We start from the raw sequence: 21,225 nt of genomic DNA, 5'->3' as shown, positions 1-21,225 counted from the left end.
ATAATACCTCAATACGTGTGTATGTATATTTCTTAGTCAAAGCAATTTTTTTTAACATTTGTACCATTTGTTAGGATAATATTTGAATATTTGTGCATCTATATTTCTTTGTCAAAGTAATTCTTTGAAATAATACTTATTTGTTAGTGTAACAATGTTGAAATGAGTGTCTTGAAACAAAAACATTTCACTTGCACATGATATTTAGAAAATGTGTTAGGAATAGATTTTACTTAATTACTATATTTATAAAAACAATATTTCTAAGAAAAACGATGTGAAAACTCCTCACTTTCGATAACAAACTTCTTAAAAAACAAACTTCACACTTAAATAAAGCCGGCCGCGGTGGTCTCGCGGTTCTAGGCGCGCAGTCCGGAACCGTGCGACTGCTACGGTCGCAGGTTCGAATCCTGCCTCGGGCATGGATATGTTCTTAGGTTAGTTAGGTTTAAGTAGTTCTAAGTTCTAGGGGACTAATGACCACAGCAGTTGAGTCCCATAGTGCTCAGAGCCATTTGAACTTAAATAAAGAATGAAAATAATTTAAAATTAATAATACCATAAAAATATTCTTCTGTTGTCATTTTTAATTATAATGTTGAAGAATATAAAAATATAAATTAGTAATACAAACTAGCATAGAACAGAATAACATGGCTGAACAGTACGCAACAAAATTGAAAAAAATTAGAAAATTTTTGACTGACTTAGACAATGATTCAAACATTGCCTAAATTCAGTGCAAAAATTAAGTTCGAAGGGTGATGATATGTAAGGTGTCAGACAAATCGAACACCGTCCATGAAAACCCTGACATGATAAGCAAATCCAGTAGTATGTCACATAGCTCCGAATAAATCGTGACATTAAATTAACCAAAGTAATACGAGTAACGAGTGAGCAAATGGAATACCACAGACTAACACAAGAATGCCTAAATGCATATCGTACCTTTCCACCGTGAGACCGACGCAGTTCTGAGAGGAGAAATGAGAACAGAAGCCGAGAGCAGAACCGTGTTAAGCTAGAAGGCCCTACGATAAGGGACGGAGTGGACACCCACGTTGCTAGCCTACCTCTAAGACTACCACCCGCACGTTTTAGCGTGAGACTTTTTCGCGTCCCTGTTACGTCAAGGACCACCCCCCAGCCCACGTTAAAAGCTAGAGTCCTCCAGAAAACAGTATAGATCTTACGATAACACAAAAAGGGCCACTACCACCTGCAAGTTATAGCGTGAGTCTTTTTCGCGTCTCAGGTACGTTAAGGACCACCCCCCAGCCCATGTTAAAAGATAGAGCCCTCCAGAAGAACAGTATAGATCTTACGATAACGCTAAAAGGACCACACCAGCTGCAGGTTTTAGCGTGAGACTTTTTAGCGTCTCTACTACGTTGCAGACTTTTAAAACATTGCCCCACCACGAAAAGTATAACGTTTCTCATTGTATAGACAGGATCTTTGTAGGCGGAGCTTAAGGTTAACATTGAGACCCTGATTGGTCACATGAAAACACAGCCAGATAGTTTTTTTAAACCAACTTCGGTAAATTGTAGTAAGGAGAAGTTATGACAGAGTTGGTTCCGAGACGGCGATCTGGATGGCTGGTGCGCCGGCCGCTGCCGCCCTGACGCTGCTTAAACACCGACAAGGTAATGAACGCACGCGATGTCGCATTTCTGAGCGCATAAGGCTTCACTCAGAACTGCAGAAGTCTCATCTGTTACACCCCCGTTTTGCGTAATACTAGGGTCGATCGTTAATTACAACTCATGGTGTTCACATTTGCCACTTGAAGAACAAATCTGAAACGCGATGATTTTCCTTTTATATAGTTATTGAGAAGCCACATCAGCCACTGTAATTTACGACAAGTTAAATAAGTAATTAAAGATACACTCCTGGAAAATGAAATAAGAACACCGTGAATTCATTGTCCCAGGAAGGGGAAACTTTATTGACACATTCCTGGGGTCAGATACATCACATGATCACACTGACAGAACCACAGGCACATATACACAGGCAACAGAGCATGCACAATGTCGGCACTAGTACAGTGTATATCCACCTTTCGCAGCAATGCAGGCTGCTATTCTCCCCTGGAGACGATTGTAGAGATGCTGGATGTAGTCCTGTGGAACGGTTTGCCATGCCATTTCCACCTGGCGCCTCAGTTGGACCAGCGTTCGTTCTGGACGTGCACACCGCGTGAGACGACGCTTCATCCAGTCCCAAACATGCTCAATGGGGGACAGATCCGGAGATCTTGCTGGCTAGGGTAGTTGACTTACACCTTCTAGAGCACGTTGGGTGGCACGGAATACATGCGGACGTGTATTGTCATGTTGGAACAGCAAGTTCCCTTGCCGATCTAGGAATGGTAGAACGATGGGTTCGATAACGGTTTGGATGTACCATGCACTATTCAGTGTCCGCTCGACGATCACCAGAGGTGTACGGCCAGTGTAGGAGATCGCTCCCCACACCATGATGCCGGGTGTTGGCCCTGTGTGCCTCGGTCGTTTGCAGTCCTGATTGTGGCGCTCACCTGCACGGCGCCAAACACGCATACGACCATCATTGGCACCAAGGCAGAAGCGACTCTCATCGCTGAAGACGACACGTCTCCATTCGTCCCTCCATTCACGCCTGTCGCGACACCACTGGAGGCGGGCTGCACGATGTTGGGGCGTGAGCGGAAGACGGCCTAACGGTGTGCGGGACCGTAGCCCAGCTTCATGGAGACGGTTGCGAATGGTCCTCGGCGATACCCCAGGAGCAACAGTGTCCCTAATTTGCTGGGAAGTGGCGGTGCGGTCCCCTACGGCACTGCGTAGGATCCGTGCGTCGCTGCGGTCCGGTCCCAGGTCGACGAGCACGTGCAACTTCCGCCGACCACTGGCGACAACATCGATGTACTGTGGAGACCTCACGCCCCACGTGTTGAGCAATTCGGCGGTACGTCCACCCGGCCTCCCGCATGCCCACTGTACGCCCTCGCTCAAAGTCCGTCAACTGCACATACGGTTCACGTCCACGCTGTCGCGGCATGCTAAGACTGCGATGGAGCTCCGTATGCCACGGCAAACTGGCTGACACTGACGGCGGCGGTGCACAAATGCTGTGCAGCTAGCGCCATTCGACGGCCAACACCGCGGTTCCTGGTGTGTCCGCTGTGCCGTGCGTGTGATCATTGCTTGTACAGCCCTCTCGCAGTGTCCGGAGCAAGTATGGTTGGTCTGACACACCGGTATCAATGTGTTCTTTTTTCCATTTCCAGGAGTGTAATTGAGGGTTACTGTAGGCCATTTTGATAATTGTAGACCATTTTGATAGTTTTCTCTTTTGTGAAACTTATATTAAACCGAGATTATAGATGTGATATGGCGTAGATCATCCTTCGATCGTTTGTAGAACTTGGAAACCCGTTCAGGGAATATTCGTTCACATTTTTGTTGAACGCAGTTGGTTTTTACCATCCTGTATTAAAACATTTCCTTTTATCAATAGTGCAATTTATAAACGATGTTTTGTGAGTAGAATAAAATTTTCAATGGTAAACTTGACGTTATTTTACCCGCTAACTAAAAATAGGAAAGCCTTGAACCCCTTCCACTAAATTTAGTTAGTATTAAGATTCTTTTACAGGGAGTGCATGGAGCTGACGCTGAGATCATTTAGTATTTGGTTATATCATCGCTAGTCTCACTGAACTCATCTGAATTCTACATGTCATGTGTGGTCTGGCATCTCCTTACCAGCAACAGGTCCCAGGTTCAAACTAGTTAATTCCCTAAAAAACACGCTCAGAGCGTCGTTGCGCGAAAGTAGTAGGGAGACACTATATTGAACAAACAGACACCACCATGAATGTTTAGATATTGATGAGTATTTTTTTAGTTTTTTTTTTGTACTGCTAGCTTAACAAGTGTGTAGGTATGAAACTAACCTACAACGACTACTGACCTCTCTACCTGCCGACCGAAGTCACGTTGAACCATCTGTCCCTGACAATCGGGAGACATGAAGCACTTGTTTTAATGTGATACTGCTGGACACAAATTTAGCCTCAACGTACGTACGTAATCCCACTGTAGACGGGAGGCCGGCCGGGGTGGCCGATCTGTTCTAGGCGCTACAGTCTCGAACCGCGCGACCGCTACGGTCGCAGGTTCTTATCCTGCCTCGTACATGGATGTGTGTGACGTCCTCTAGTTAGTTAGGTTTAAGTTGTTCTAAATTCTAGGGACTGATGACCTCAGCAGTTAAGTTCCATAGTGCTCAGAGCCATTTGAACCATTTTTTGTAGATGGGAGCAGTCGCAGACTATACCTGTTTCTCGGAAGATATGTCTATGTCAACAAATCGAAGAACGGAGTTATCTCCACAAGTCAATTCCTTCACTGACGCAACACTGGACTCAGCTCCTACTAAACCTAAAACTTTCAAGATTACCGCCTCAAAAGTGACTACTCCTATGCCAACAGGACAAAATTATTAGAATAAATATCACTTGTTTCTTCTACTGCTAAAACCATGAATTTTAAGAGGAAGGCAACAATTCTAATTAAAGGGCTACACTCCGCTGAAAACATTGAAGCTGCAGAGCGATAAGAAAAGATAGGAAATAGAAAAAAAGCACAAAACGGTCACCAATGGGATATACCAGTAAAGAGAGAAAAAGACAGAGAAACTAAAAAAGAAAAAAATACTTCAAATAGCTCACCGTGTTCGTCAGATACCGACATTGCAGAATGTTACGAAAATAACTTTGATGAATGGGAGGAGAATAAATGTGTTCGGTGTAGTGAAATCTATTGTGAAACTAATAAAAATGTTACGTGTTCTCGAGGGTCCCTTGAATGCAGTTCAACGTTTGTCAGTAAGTGCTTGCTGCGGTGAGAGAAAGACAGGCTAATTCTTGAACAAAACCGAGTGCTCATTAGAATAGCCAATGTTCAGTCAAGATTTATAATAAACTGTTAAAATTGATTTGGACTAAAATATTTAATAGTATAATTCTGTATTCCAAATAAAAATATGAAAATTTAACTGATTCTTTTCTTTATATACAAGCAGTTTTATATGGTTCATCTCTCCCAGCACCTTGGTTCACCTAACCCATACACTGGCGGGTGAGATGGACTACTAATCTGTATTTTCAGTTTCTCATATGTCTTGTATTTTTGTGCTTACGCTTACATGACACTCTATACGGACATTCTGCCAGCAGTCATAAAAAAAAGCTGGCAAACACACAAATTTTATGCTGAAGAAAAAAAGTAGTCCAACTCTCCCGGGCTTACCCTATATATATAGTTCACCCATCCCAAGAGTCGAGAACCTCGATGATTTTTGCCTTGTATCGACACTGATGCTTGCAAAATATCCATCACAGGCATTCCAAGACTTTCGACAGTATTTTAATTTCAAGATGGAAGTCAAACTACAAAAGAAAATTTTTTTCTTGCAATATAGCCTCGAATTAACAGTTTTTCGATATTTTTCTTTTACTTGTACTGTGAAAGCTTCCTTATTGCCAAATTTAATTATTCTACTTAAGGGGAAGTACCTTGTCGGTTTTAACGAGTAAGTTTGTGGCTATGAAAATATATGACACATATGGCTATACCTTTTGATGGCATTGAATTAGGAGCTTAACATTTTTACGCCTCCAAGGGAATACAGACCTCAGTATGTGATATACATTTCAACTTGGTATGTCTACCCGCTCCTGAGGAAAAGGGTTTTCAACAGTCAAATAGACAGGCAGGTAGACGGACAGACAACAAAGTGATACCATAAGCGTTTCCTTTTTTCCGGCTGAGGTATACGTAACCCTAAAAAATATGAAGACGTTGATCAAAACAGTGAAGCTTCTGACAGTACAGCCCTCGCAACGAAGTCGTGTTTACGAGAGCACCTGTTAGTCATAGTAGGGGATCGTGGCCAATCTGCACACATTTGATACTGCCCAGACCACAGAAGCGAAAAGATGGATCTTTGCTTGAGAAGCAGACGACAGTCACCTTCACGGTCTCGTCTGTCTAGAATGATTTTCCGAGCGTCACATCTGTCAAAGCAGCAGGCCAGGAGGTGCCCGAATTCCACCGGAAACATGCTATCCTGCAGTTTGTCACTGTAGCAATTTAATGCTGAATTCTAACGGACGGTTTGAAACCCTAGTCAGAATAAAAAAGTACATATGCGCTATAGATACGAAGTGCTACCCAAAAGTTCCCGTAATCTAATACTAAATGCACCGATGGAAAAAATTCCCAACACCAAACAGTAATTAATGAGGAGTAAGAAAATTTCGGGGATACATTTGTCTAGGTAACGTTACAAGATACTGGTTAATGTAGGCGCGAAATACGCCACTACAACTGAAATGCTTGTGTATTAGTAACCGATGTAACCTCCAGAATGTTGAATCCAAGGATGAAAAAGTGTATGCACTGTGTTATGCTACGATCGGCTTGACAGGAGCACTTGGAGAGCCGGTCCACACTATGCTTCACAGATCGGGCTCTCTCTGGACTCCCGCCGGCAGCTAGGATGACCGAGTGATCGGGAAAACCAGTCTGTTTTGCAGCACACAGGCTGCTCGTTTCTCACGTCTGCTTCTCGCGTCCAGTGCAAAATTAAAGCTTAGCCCAGAGTTAATATATATTGAACGATATGTGTCACTGAAAAGCCAGTAACCTCATTTGAAGCGGAAAAGATGGACGATGACAGTTGTTAGATCGGTTTTGCTGTTAAAACGGCAAATTATTAAGATAAGTGAGTTTGAACGCGGTCTTATAGTCGGCGCACGAGCGATGGGACACAGCATTTCCGAGGTAGCGGTGAAGTGGGGATTTTCCGGTACGACCATTTCACGAGTGTATCGTGAATATCATGAATCCGGTAAAACATCAAATCTCCGACATCGCTACGGCCGAAAAAAGATCTTGCAAGATCGAGAGCAACAACGACTGAATAGAATCGTTCAACAGAAGTGCAAACTTCCCGCTGATTGCTGCAGATATCAATGCTGAGCCATCAAAAAGTGTCAGTGAGCGAACTATTCAACAGCTCGCCTGGGCCCGTCAACACCGACATTGGACTGTTGATGACTGGAAACATGTTGCCTCGTCGTTAGAGTCTCGTTTCAAATTTTATCCAGCGAATGGACTCGTAGGTGTGTGGAGACAACCTCATGAATACGTGGACCGTGCATGTAAGCAGGGGAATGTTCAAGCTGGTGGAGGCTCTGTAATGGAGTGGGGCGTGTGCAGTAGGAGTGATGTGGGATTCCTGATACGTCTAGATACGACTCTGACAGGTGACACATACGTAAGCATGCTGTCTGTTCACCGGCATCCATTCACGTGAGTTGTGCGTTCCCAGAGACTTGGACAATTCCAGCAGGATAATATGACACCCCACGCGTCTAGAATTGCTATAGAGTGGCTCCAGGAATACTATTCTGAGTTTAAAGTGTTCCGCTGTTCGCCGGCTCCCCAGACATGAATATTATTGAGCATGTCTGGGCTGACGTACTATTACGGATTTATGGACGGCCCTGAGCGATTCAAAGTGTCACTTCCCTCCAGCACTACTTCAGACATTAATCGAGTCCATGCCACGTCGTGTTGCGGCACTTCTGCGTGCTTGCGGGGGCCCCACACAGTAATAGGCAGATGTGCCAGTTTGTTTGGCTCTTCAGTGTAGTTCGCAATCTGGTTCATTTTGGACCTCCCTTAACCTAATACTTCTGATTGTCACTATACTCCCTCCTCTTCCTGGACAGTCTAATCTATCTTTCCGATGTACGTTCCCCGTGTTGCCGAAAATTTGCGTGTCCTCCACTTCATTTATCGATCAGTTCTCATTCCTTGGCATGGTGAATCGGTGAGTGCTATATACGAGATGCGTGAGCTCTGGGTCTTTGCTGCGAATATCGGTATTCCTTCAAGAGAGAAGAAGTGTAAGAGTCGAATTTCTGAACAACATAATATGACCGAAAATTGTGGGTTAAACATGAGTGCTCATCGCATTGTCTCAGGCAGCGATGGCATATGGACACGCAGAGGGACCACCTGTCAGTGTGAGGGGTACATTGGTGTGCGTCAGGTTCCGCAACTCTATTTGTGCCACAGTGTTTCACTTTCTTCATTCTCTCCTGCCATCAAAAACAACGTAAATACGACGGGCGCGAAAAAGAACATCCATCCGTTACAAAGCAGAGGCGCCGAGGCGCACCGACTGGGGCGAATAGAGAAAACCTTTCCAGTTTAGTTGGTTGAATCTGTGATCGACCTCTAACCCCATGAGGCCGTACAGCACTTACGTTTTTACGTTTTTGAATTTGGGAGCGAAGTTAACAGCAAAGACAACTGCGCTAAACATCGAGATGAAGTCTGCCACCAAACTACAATTTTTTGCCAATTTATCACATAAACTCTCGGTTCCTTACGGGACCCAGAGTTTGCTGTGGTGGCAGACATGGTCTTCGTATTTAATATATTCGTCTTTTTTTACGAAAAGCTTCACTTCAAACCTTGAGACACACTAGTCGTAGACAGAGTACTCTAGTTATCAGCAGCTGTTGAAAACCCACATTTTTCCCTTTAAACGGTCGTAATTTCTCCATATCTATGGAACTGAAACATTTACGTATATTAAAAGCAAACCGAAACTGCAGAAACGATTCATACTATCATTTACCGCTTCCATGTCTTGAAACATTCATGAAATATAGGTGGTAGCTCCATCAAGAAGAACATGCTAAAGACTTTGATGAAACGAACTCCGATCTCAGACCCCTTTTATATAAATAATCGTCCTGTTTTAGAAGCATTCCAAATTTTCAGTGGGAGTGGAAAATTTTACGGTTAGGATGTGTAGAGCAAGAGCTAAATGTGATGACAGATAAAGGTGCTGCAGTCAAGGTCTCGCATTACTACTGATCGGTGTTGAAATCTCCGTCCCGAGAATCAATTTAAGTCAACTTTGATTCCTTTGAGTATGGTGCTCTGTATCTAACGAGCTCGTTGTCACGTAACTTTATCCCTAACGTTCATCCTTTACTTCAAATGCGGAGAAATTTTAACTTGTGTTCCTCATGAAATATAATGCAGAAACCTTTAACTACAAGTATAAGGAATCATAAAAGATGTAATTTTAGTCAACGGGCTGCAAATAACAAATGGTGCAGACCTGTGAAATGGAACGATCATATGGATTTCCACATTAGTAAGGCGAGAGGAAGGCATTTTGTTTGTGGAAGGAGTGTGAAACTCTTTTTGTATCAGCTCATATGATTTCTTCAAAATTACAAACAGGTTGACAGAAATCATAGATTCGCAAAAATAGTGACAATTGTCTTTTGTCCAGAGGTTCAAATGTCTGCCCTCTTGCTTTGTGAGTCAATTCTGTCTTTCAAGAAGCTTGAACTGTAATTATACGTATCCCAAATAGTTTCAGTAGTATATAACCAATACATGAAAGTGTTGTGAAGTGACGAACCGTAAGGATATTTTACCTTTATCTTTTACTACGGATTAAAAAAAAAGTTTGTATACGAAACTCCAGTCGACAGTGACACTATAATTTTCACAACGGTGTTTTCATTTATTTACTCAGTAATTGGTTCAAATGGCTCTGAGCACTATGGGACTTAACTGCTGAGGTCATCAGTCCCCTAGAACTTAGAACTACTTAAACTAACCTAAGGACATCACACACATCCATGCCCGAGGCAGGATTCGAACCTCCGACCGTAGCGGTCGCGCGGTCCCAGACGGAAGAGCCTAGAACCGCTCGGCCACAAAGTCCGGCTACTCAGTAATTCTACTTCGACTTGCCATACGACCATTGTTCGTTTATAATAGTTGATAGTAACTGCACGATAACAGGTTCGATACTCTCTCTGACGAGATCTGTGGCATTCAGTGCGTACGTCCTCCATGCATGTGATATCCTGTGATGTCTTCTGGAGACAGTTATCGGCATCCCCGTTAATATGGAAGTCAGCCTATTTATTAGCAATTAGTACGGTGGAAAGGAAGTAGAATACTGAACGGTAAATGGAAGAGATAGTTAAGTAGAAAACGAAGAAAGAGTTGCTGATACTTGTTACATAACTCAGGGCTGTATTACATCGAAATAGGTAGTAAACACACGTCTTATAGTAAGTCAGTAAAGGATAAGGCGAGTCTTGCAAAGGCCATTCATTACATTTTATTGTTTATCATATCCTGATTTTTACTACTGAAAAAACATTTCTGAAATGACGTAAGGAGCAATATTTTTTTTTCTTTTTACTAAAATCTCCTTGCTTATTTGTCGTTTCCTCTCTTCACGGGTGAAGGGACTTAGTACATTATTATTACGCGGCAGAGATGGGCAATTTTCTAATATTAACAATTGTCCAGATTTTAAAGTTAGTTTTCAAGTAAATAATTTGCAGATACCCTCCTTAAAATACACCGTGCAGTTTAATGATCGTAGTGCAATCGAATTGGGAACGCCAAGCTGACACTGTAATTGTAGCTATTGTTATCCCTGTACATCATCTCCATGAACCAGCAGACCGCAATTGTCAACAGTAGCTGTGTGTTTAACGCCACTACGAATCGCGTAGTGTGAAAGCTATTGCTGCCTCGTTGATAAACAGCTACAAACGGTTCCTGCACACAGCACTGAGAGTAATTCGGCGAGCAAATACAGTACGCACACGATCGATATCGGCCTCGTACATGGTCTGAAATTACTTTGCCGCATCTACGTAGCAGCCAATTGCGGCTCTACATAGAGGTGGCATACGATGATGTCATTTTATGTTCCAACAATATAACCTAATACGATGCGAAAAGAAGGGCGAAAACGAGCTGCGTTTGTACCACGCTGGGTTTCCAGTGCACTCGGATGACAGCCGTCTCTTCAACGGAGAATGCTTGTCTGTGTCGCACCGCTGGCATAGGACTAAAATTTTAATGTTATTTACAGAGCAGCATCGTCTTTCATGCAGCTGCTGACACAGTGAAATACGTTTGTATCAAGTTTCTTGAAGATAAAAAATGTTTAAAACATTTAATATAAATTTCTGATTTGAGATCTCTGTAAAATGTTCTTTACCTACATCTACATCTACATAACTACTCTACAATTCACATTTAAGTGCTTGGCAGAGGGTTCATCGAACCACAATCATACTATCTCTCTACTATTCCACTCCCGAACGGCGAGCGGGAAAAACGAACACCTAAACCTTTCTGTTCGAGCTCTGATTTCTCTTATTTTATTTTGATGATCATTCCTACCTATGTAGGTTGGGCTCAACAAAATATTTTCGCATTCGGAAGAGAAAGTTGGTGACTGAAATTTCGTAAAAAGGTCTTGCCGCGACGAGAAACGTCTATGCTGTAATGACTTCCATCCCAACTCGTGTATCATATCTGCCACACTCTCTCCCCTATAACGCGATAATACAAAACGAGCTGCCCTTTTTTGCACCCTTTCGATGTCCTCCGTCAATCCCACCTGGTAAGGATCCCACACCGCGCAGCAATATTCTAACAGAGGACGAACGAGTGTAGTGTAAGCTGTCTCTTTAGTGGACTTGTTGCATATTCTAAGTGTCCTGCCAATGAAACGCAACCTTTGGCTCGCCTTCCCGACGATATTATCTATGTGGTCCTTCCAACTGAAGTTGTTCGTAATTTTAACACCCAGGTACTTAGTTGAATTGACAGCCTTGAGAATTGTACTATTTATCGAGTAATCGAATTCCAACGGATTTCTTTTGGAACTCATGTGGATCATCTCACACTTTTCGTTATTTAGCGTCAACTCCCACCTGACACACCATACAGCAATCTTTTCTAAATGGCTTTGCAGCTGATACTGGTCTTCGGATGACCTTACTAGACGGTAAATTACAGCATCATCTGCGAACAGTCTAAGAGAACTGCTCAGATTGTCACCCAGGTCATTTATATAGATCAGGAACAGTAGAGGTCCCAGGACGCTTCTCTGGGGAACACCTGATATCACTTCAGTTTTACTCGATGATTTGCCGTCTATTACTACGAACTGCGACCTTCCTGACAGGAAATCACGAATCCAGTCGCACAACTGAGACGATACCCCATACCTCCGCAGCTTGATTAGAAGTCGCTTGTGAGGAACGGTGTCAAAAGCTTTCCGGAAATCTAGAAATACGGAATCAACTTGAGATCCCCTGTCGATAGCGGCCATTACTTCGTGCGAATAAAGAGCTAGCTGCGTTGCACAAGAACGATGTTTTCTGAAGCCATGCTGATTACGTGTCAATAGATCGTTCCCTTCGAGGTGATTCATAATGTTTGAATACAGTATATGCTCCAAAACCCTACTGCAAACCGACGTCAATGATATAGGTCTGTAGTTAAATGGATTACTCCTACTACCCTTCTTGAACACTGGTGCGACCTGCGCAATTTTCCAATCTGTAGGTACAGATCTATCGGTGAGCGAGCGGTTGTATATGAGTGCTAAGTAGGGAGCTATAGTATCAGCGTAATCTGAAAGGAACCTAATCGGTATACAATCTGGACCTGAAGACTTGCCCGTATCAAGCGATTTGAGTTGCTTCGCAACCCCTAAGGTATCTACTTCTAAGAAACTCATGCTAGCAGATGTTCATGTTTCAAATTCTGGAATATTCAATTCGTCTTCCCTGGTGAAGGAATTTCGGAAAACTGCGTTCAATAACTCCGCTTTAGCGGCACAGTCGTCGATAACAGTACCATCGTCACTGCGCAGCGAAGGTATTGACTGCGTCTTGCCGCTTGTGTACTTTACATACGACCAGAATTTCTTCGGATTTTCTACCAAATTTCGAGACAATGTTTCGTTGTGGAACCTATTAAAGGCATCTCGCATCGAAGTACGTGCCAAATTTCGCGCGTCTGTAAATTTTAGCCCATCTGCGGGATTTCGCGTTCTTCTGAACTTCGCATGCTTTTTCCGTTGCCTCTGCAACAGCGTTCGGACCTTTCTTGTGTACCACGGGGGATCCGTTCCATCTCTTACCAATTTATGAGGTATGAATATCTCAATTGCTGTTGCTACTATATCTTTGAATTTGAGCCACATCTCGTCTACATTCGCATAGTCAGTTCGGAAGGAATGGAAATTGTCTTTTAGGAAGGCTTCTAGTGGCACTTTATCCGCTTTTTTAAATAAAATTATTTTGCGTTTGTTTCTGATGGATTTGGAAGAAATGGTATTGAGCCTAGCTACAATGACCTTGTGATCACTAATCCCTGTATCAGTCATGATGCTCTCTATCAGCTCTGGATTGTTTGTGGCTAAGAGGTCAAGTGTGTTTTCGCAACCATTTACAATTCGCGTGGGTTCGTGGACTAACTGCTCGAAATAATTTTCGGAGAATGCATTTAGGACAATCTCGGAAGACGTTTTCTGCCTACCACCGGTTTTGAACAAGTATTTTTGCCAACATACCGAGGGTAGGTTGAAGTCCCCACCAACTATAACCGTATGAGTGGGGTATTTATTTGTTACGAGACTCAAACTTTCTCTGAACTGTTCCGCAACTGTATCATCGGAGTCTGGGGGTCGGTAGAAGGAGCCAAGTATTAACTTAATTCGGCTGTTAAGTATAACCTCCACCCACACCAATTCGCACGGAGTATCTACTTCGGCTTCACTACAAGATAAACCACTACTGACAGACACAAACACTCCACCACCAATTCTGCCTAATCTATCTTTCCTGAACACCGTCTGAGACTTCGTAGAAATTTCTGCAGAACTTATTTCAGGCTTTAGCCAGCTTTCTGTACCTATAACGATATCAGCTTCTGTGCTTTCTATTAGCGCTTGAAGCTCAGGGACTTTTCCAGCGCAACTACAACAATTTACAACTATAATTCCGACTGGTCCTTGATCCAAGCACGTCCTGTAATTGCCAAGCACCCTTTGACATTGCAGCCCATCCCGCACTTTCCCGAGGCCTTCTAACCTAAAAAACCACCCAGTCCACGCCACACAGCCTCCGCTACCCGTGTAGCCTCCAGCTGAGTGTAGTGAACTCCTGACCTATTCAGCGGAACCCGAAACCCCACCACCCTATGGCGCAAGTCAAGGAATCTGCAGCCAATACGGTCGCAAAAACGTCTGAGCCTCTGATTCAGACCCTCCACCCGGCTCTGCACCAAAGGTCCGCAGTCGGTTCTGTCAACGATGCTGCAGATGGTGAGCTCTGCCTTCATCTCGTAAGCAAGACCGGCAGCCTTCACCAAATCAGATAGCCGCTGGAATCCAGAGAGAATTTCCTCAGATCCAAAGCGACACACGTCATTAGTGCCGACATGTGCCACCACCTGCAGCTGGCTGCACCCTGTGCTCTTCATGGCATCCGGAAGGACCCTTTCCACATCAGGAATGACTCCTCCCAGAATGCACACGGAGTGCACACTGGATTTCTTCCCCTCCTTAGCCGCCGTATCCCTAAGGGGCCCCATTACACGCCTAACATTGGAGCTCCCAACTACCAGTAAGCCCACCCTCTGCGATTGCCCGGACCTTGAAGGCTGAGAATGATCCTCTGAAACAGGGCAGGCAGCTGCATCTGGCTCAGCCAGAGACAGTGCCTGAAACCGGTTTGTCAGACGCACCGGGGAGGCTTTCTGATCAGCCTCCGGGGACGCCTTTCGCTGCCTGCCACGCCTTGGAACGACCTCCCAATCACCCACAGGCGAGGGCTCAGCCCCACTGCGGGCAGCAACCGGGGCAACCACAGCGGCAGACCGATCTGGGGACAGACGGGACGAGGTTGACATCCCCGTGATATCCGAGTCCGGCTCCCCACAGTGGTGCCCATTGGCAACAGCCTCAAGCTGCGCGACCGAAGTCAGCGCCGATTGCAGCTGTGAGTGTAAAAACTCAAATATACAGGAATTTAGGAGTTTTTCTTATACAGATTTTTATTTTGTTTTTTAAGGAATCTCTCGCCCCCCCCCCCCCCCCCACCACCACCACCATCATACTTTGTAAAAGTACTTCTGATACCGCCTGTAAGCGGGCATGCGAACCCAAACGTTTTGAGGCAAAACGAGACACATGATGGAGGTGTATGGAATATACGGGAAGAGGGAAACAAAGATCTGCTTCTGGTTTGGAGACAAAGTTGACAGCAACGTGACAGAAGCATTAAAATGATGTGGTTAGACATTACACATTATTTTTCATAAAAATCAAGAAAACTGCCAAACTTTTCGTAACTAACGATACCGCTGCCTGATTTTACATAAAAAAAGAATATTCCATCGGTTTGTTGCAACATATTCCATGTCTCGCTCTGACACTATTCATGGTGAATCACCTAAAACTTGCACCGAAAATATTCCGGAAGTGGAAAGTTTTGTTGCCGTGTGGCTTTCACAGAATGGGTTTGTAGGCAGGGGCTCATACTGTTAGCCAGTGAACAGATTGTAATAATACTTAGAAAGTGCACTTTTTGTGCAAACATACACTTTTTAAATGGAACAATGCCTATTGACACTAACAAACTAAAAGTAGGGCAATTTAGAATATCAGTGGTGTTTGTGTAGAAGTCTAGAGCGAAACGTTTACAAGATATCGTATTGTGCAATGTGTCCACTTTGACACATGTTTGTGCCATTCGACCTAGGTAGTTACTAGGCAGAATGTTGTTATGTTTGCTTACAATTGCTTGTGTGTTCCTTGATTCGATTTCGACTTGGTATTCAGTTAGTGTGTGGGAGTGCTAGCAGTAGGACGTAAGTGGATAATGGGATTTACCAGTGCAGAAAAAGCCGACGTGATTTTGGTGTATGGAGAGTACAGGAAAAATTCAGTTCGTCCTTGTACGCTGTATGCAGCAAGAAATCCCATTAAATGTCAACCATCTTGGCTATAATATATCAACCTCTTCAACCAGTTACGTGACAGTGGTACTGCAACACAAGACAACGTAACAGAAGGAAACAAGTGACGACAGAAGAGGAAGAAATCAATGTTCTTGTTGCTGTTGCAGGTGATCCGCACGTTAGCTCCCGCGCAATCGCTCAAGGATAGTGGCATGAGCCAGGCAAGTGTCCCATGCATTGTGCATCGACATAGGTTCCATCCCTGTCACATCTCTTTCCACCAAGAGCTATGTGGAAACGATTATGAGTATCGTGTTAACTACTGTACATAGGCATTAAGGCAGGATACTCCAAATGTAGCATGTATCTTGCTTTGTGACGAAGCCACATTTACGAACCATGGCCAGGTAAACCGCCGAAACATGCACGATTGGTCTGTTAACGATTCCCGCTGGCTTCGTCCGGTGGAACGTCAGCTTTCATGGAGTCAAACTTGTGGTGTGGGATAATGAACTATTAGCTCATAGGCCCGTTTTTCATAGACGGAACAATGAAGGCGCACAAGTACCACCGCCTCCTAACAGACCATCTTCCTCGGATGTTAGGAGACATTCCTCTGCAGACTATAAGGAAACTGTGGCACCACAATGATGGCTGTCCAGTCCACAGCGCACGAAGTACCGCAGCATGTCTTCACGAATTGTTTCCCAATCATTGGATTGGACGTAGAGGATCTGTACCTTGGCAGACCCTTTACGAAATTCGACGTCTGTAGACTCTTTTCTGTGGGGAAAGCTGAAAGACGCTGTCTACAAGGAATACCAATGACGCCCAATGTATGCAACGATGTATTACCGCAACCTGCTCGGACATCTCCACTGAAATAATATGTATTGCCGCTGTCGGTGGTCATTTCCAACACAACTTGTGATGGTCAATTTTGTCCTTACTGCTCAGAATCCACATAACTAATGTGTGCATTTGTGTTGTCCTTTACTGTGTGCTACCATAGGAATTGTACAAGTGTCGTTGTGGTAATTTTTAAAATTCCGATACCTCATAAACGAGTCGCAATAGAATCCTGCAACAAACACCACTCACATTCTAATTTACCCTGCTTTTAGTTTATAAATGTAAATAGGCATTGTTACATTTAAAAAGTGTTTGTTTGCAAAAGGAAATACAGTTTCTAGGTATTATTACAATATTTCTATTGACTGACAATACGAGCCCCCGACTACCAACCCATTCCATGAGAACCGCACATCAATAGTACGAGTACTTTCCATTTCTCAATATTTGCTGTGCTGGTTTTAGATGATTCACCCTGTGTATCATAATGACGTGGATCGCGGCAGTTTACTGAATATTGGCTTAATTGAAACGTAAATATCTCTACATAATGACTGTTTACAGGTGAGTTCACATAACAGAAAAAGTATTGTTTGTAATAATATAAGTGAGAATGTACAAATGTTGCCCTGGATAATCTGCTAGTTTCCAGATAAAAGTTCTCTTGTGGAATAAAAGGGGTTATCCATGAGGAACTTCTTTAGTTACTTCTAAAATTATCTTTGCTTTCTTTCAAGAATTTTATATCACTGGAAAGTGGTCAATGACCTTGGTAGCTACACTGGCTCATCGTTATGAACTACAATCAGTTTTAATGAAACATAATGAAATTCATTGTTTCTTGTAGTATTGTATTTATGGACGTCTTTTTCGTACTGAACTCCACTGATTATTTACAACAAATTTCATGTGAGAGAATATTTACTGTGATACTGTACTTAAAACATCTGAGTGCTTGAAGAATTATCTACAAGATGATTGACGACGGGCACCACATATTATTCTCATGGCACGCATTTTTGCAATGAAGATTTTCTTTCCTACACTGTCCCATATGACGTTACTGAATGAAGAAACACTTATATTCACTTACCGATTTGTCTCTCTCCAAAGTTTGCTATTAAAAAGAAGTGCAAAAGTGTTCAAAGTGAGTCTGAAAACGTGTACTGTTTCTAATTTTAACTCTTGTCAATATGCAAACCCTAAAGTGTTGGAAGTTTTTGCTTTGTTTACTAACTGTTACTCGTGTCTCACAAGGATAGCTGGTGCTGTACTCTTTTATGTGAAGAATTAAACACGTTTCTTCTTAAAATTAAGAACAAGACCCTTTGAAGAAAATCAGACAGTAATCCCTCCAGACTCGTTAGTTACCATTTTTTCTATTGCTGGATGGTTGAGAAAAGACCTAAGAATTTGAGTTAATAAGTAGATATAAAAAAATAGGTAAACCAAGGTAACAGCTATGAGCCAAAGAAATCACAACGAAATAACAAAATGACTCATAGGTGATACCTTGGTTCACTTATGTTTACGTACTTTCTTATTAAATCACGTCCTTAGATCTTTGATCATTATGTTTCCGATATTCTAAACTTTTCTATAAGCGTAGTTTTTTGTCTTCGATTCCTAGTACGCATATGCTATGTCATTGTTGCAGTAATACATTGGTTTGCCTGTCATAAGGTTGTTGTTGTTGTGGTCTTCAGTCCTGAGACTGGTTTAATGCAGCTCTCCATGCTGCTCTATCCTGTGCAAGCTTCTTCATCTTCCAGTACCTTCTGTAACCTACATCCTTCTGAATCTGCTTGGTGTATTCATCTCTTGGTCACCCTCTACGAGTTTTACCCCCCACGCTGCCCTCCAATGCTAAATTATTGATCCCTTGATGCCTCAGAACATGCCCTACCAATCTATCCCTTCTTCTGGTCAAGTTGTGCCACAAGCTCCTCATCTCCCCAATTCTTTTCAATACCTGCCATTATGGCTCTGAGCACTATGGGAGTTAACATCTATGGTCATCAGTCCCCTAGAACTTAGAACTACTTAAACCTAACTAACCTACAGACATCACACACATCCATGCCCTAGGCAGGATTCGAACCTGCGACCTTAGCAGTCGCTCGGTTCCGGACTGAGCGCCTAGAACTGCTAGACCACCGCGGCCGGCTACATCCCATTAGTTATGTGATCTACCCATCAAATATTCAGAATTCTTCTGTAGCACCACATTTCGAAAGCTTCTATTCTCTTCTTGTGCAAACTATTCATCGTCAATGTTTCACTTTCAAACACAGCTTCTTGACGCTCTAATCTATACTCGATGTTAACAAATTTCTCTTCTTCAGAAACGCTTTCCTTGCTATTGCCAGGCTACATTTTATATCCTCTCTACTTCGACCATTATTAGTCTCTCCTTTAGTTAATTAATCACCAATCTCTTCGGTTTAAATTGTTCATAACAAAAATCACTATCAGTACCACTTTAGCGAATTTCAATCTAATTGTAGCTTCCTACGATAATCACTACCAGTATCACTTTAGTAAATTTCAATTTAATTCTAGCTTCCTACGATAATCTATTAATTATTAAGCTTACTTCTCTCTGCTGGCAGCATCGGCCTCTTAATCACTCCCCTTTCCCTTATTTCTACCCTAAGCTGTTTCAAATACGCTAATTACATTTCTCCTCTTACGACATAGGATACACAGTGACACACAGCCGTCACTATTTTGGTCATATTCTCCTTACACCGAATACCACTAATCCATTTTCTATACTCCCGCAACCTTAGGAAATCACTTGCAGTCGCCTTTCTTTCGGCACTCGCGGAGTCACAAACAGGACGCGCAAAATCTCGGACACCCCTGTGTTATGTCTCTTGGCGGAAGCAGCGGCCAGTGCCTCTCGCGGCAGGTAGTGCTTAACAAGGGGACAAACCAGTCTGCCACCCTACTCCAGGCTGCTCAGCGGAACGCGTCAGAGCTTTTAGCAGCTCACTGCAACATCCAGTCTTCACCTGCACATTACGAAGAACTTCGCCTCCTCTTCAACCAACTAAATTACCACGTAATCCTCTTATCCGAAAAGTGGTTGAAACCACACATATCCTCTGCATCTATTCATCTCCCAAGGTACACATTTATTAGGGCAGACAGTTCAAAAAAGCGAGGTGGCGGGGTCGGCGCGTATATACGAACAGACCTAAAAACGAAATTCTTATCTACGTCAAATCCTGTTGAAGAAAAAGAGGCTGAATTCATGTTCATTGAAATAAATATACAAAGTCGGAAATTCTTGACTGGCGTCGTGTACAAGCCGCCAAAAATAAGCTCAATGAGTTCCTTCCAGACGGAATTACATTCACTTCAGTGTCAATACGAAAATGTCATCGTAATGGGTGACTTGAACATAGACCTGCTAAGAGACACTCCCTCTGCAATAAACCTAAGAAGACTGTTTAGTTGCAATAGCATGAACATTCTTCCATTACAACCTACACACCATAGGGCGCACAGTCATCCTCTTGTGGACGTAATCGCAACGAAACAGACTGACAAAGTAAGAGATGTTGGTCAAACTTCTTCCCCTGGCCTCTCAGCACATGATGTAATATTCCTGGGCTACTCTGTGCAGCCCCCAAGGATCAAATCGCGTTACATAACTTGTAGGAACATGAAACGTATTGACCTTGACGCTCTAACAGCCGACTGCTCAGAAATCTCATGGCATCAAACAATCAGAGAAACTACAATCGACGGCAAAATTAATGAACTTAGTGATAAATTCCCTGCCCTCTATGACAAACATGCATCTGTGCGCACAGTCTGTGTAAGAAAATCTCCTGCTCATGGCTGACAGCTGAATTACGTCAAATGATGAGTAATAGGGATGCTTCCCACAGGCGTTTCAAGGCAGATCCGAAACCCGAGCGTTTCGAAGAATACAGAAAGCTACGGAACAGAGTGAAACAATGCATTCGCAATACTTAAATCAGGCACGCTCGCTCCCTTGTATGCCGCGATCTGACGCCCATGACTCCATGGAAGAATCTCCGTAGCTTGGGGATCGGAAAGGCAAAATCGGAAACTACTTTTCATGTGTCAGCTAACGAATTAAATGAATTCTTCTCTGCACCTCTGAATACCCGCACGGCTGATAATTACCGTCCACAAGAATCCCCAAACAGGATAACTAACAACGATACCTTCCATCTAAAACATGTAACAACAAATACAGTAAGAAAAGCAATAATGATAATCTCTTCTGATGCAATAGGCAAAGACAGTATCGGTATAACCATGATTAAGAATGTTGCCGATATCTTAGTACCTGTCTTAACTGACATATTTAATTTTTCCCTCGTGAACGGAATATACCCCACTGCATGGAAAAGAAGCATAATTCGACCCATCTCTAATATCGAAAACCCGCAACTGCCTAGTGATTACCGACCAATTAGCATACTGCCTGCTGTTTCCAAAG

General features: G+C 43.1%; 1 protein-coding gene across 1 annotated transcript in view; it reads right to left on the bottom strand.

Moving 5' to 3' along the window:
• Positions 1-21,225, bottom strand: part of LOC126285057 (protein angel homolog 2-like) — a 66,510-nt gene that overhangs the window by 8,918 nt on the left and 36,367 nt on the right. The window lies entirely within an intron of this gene.

Source organism: Schistocerca gregaria, chromosome 1 (assembly GCF_023897955.1).
Source record: "Schistocerca gregaria isolate iqSchGreg1 chromosome 1, iqSchGreg1.2, whole genome shotgun sequence".
NCBI classification, from domain to species: Eukaryota; Metazoa; Arthropoda; class Insecta; order Orthoptera; family Acrididae; genus Schistocerca; species Schistocerca gregaria.
The sequence above is the reverse complement of the archived record's forward strand: the minus strand, read 5'-3'. Positions and strand labels throughout refer to the sequence as shown.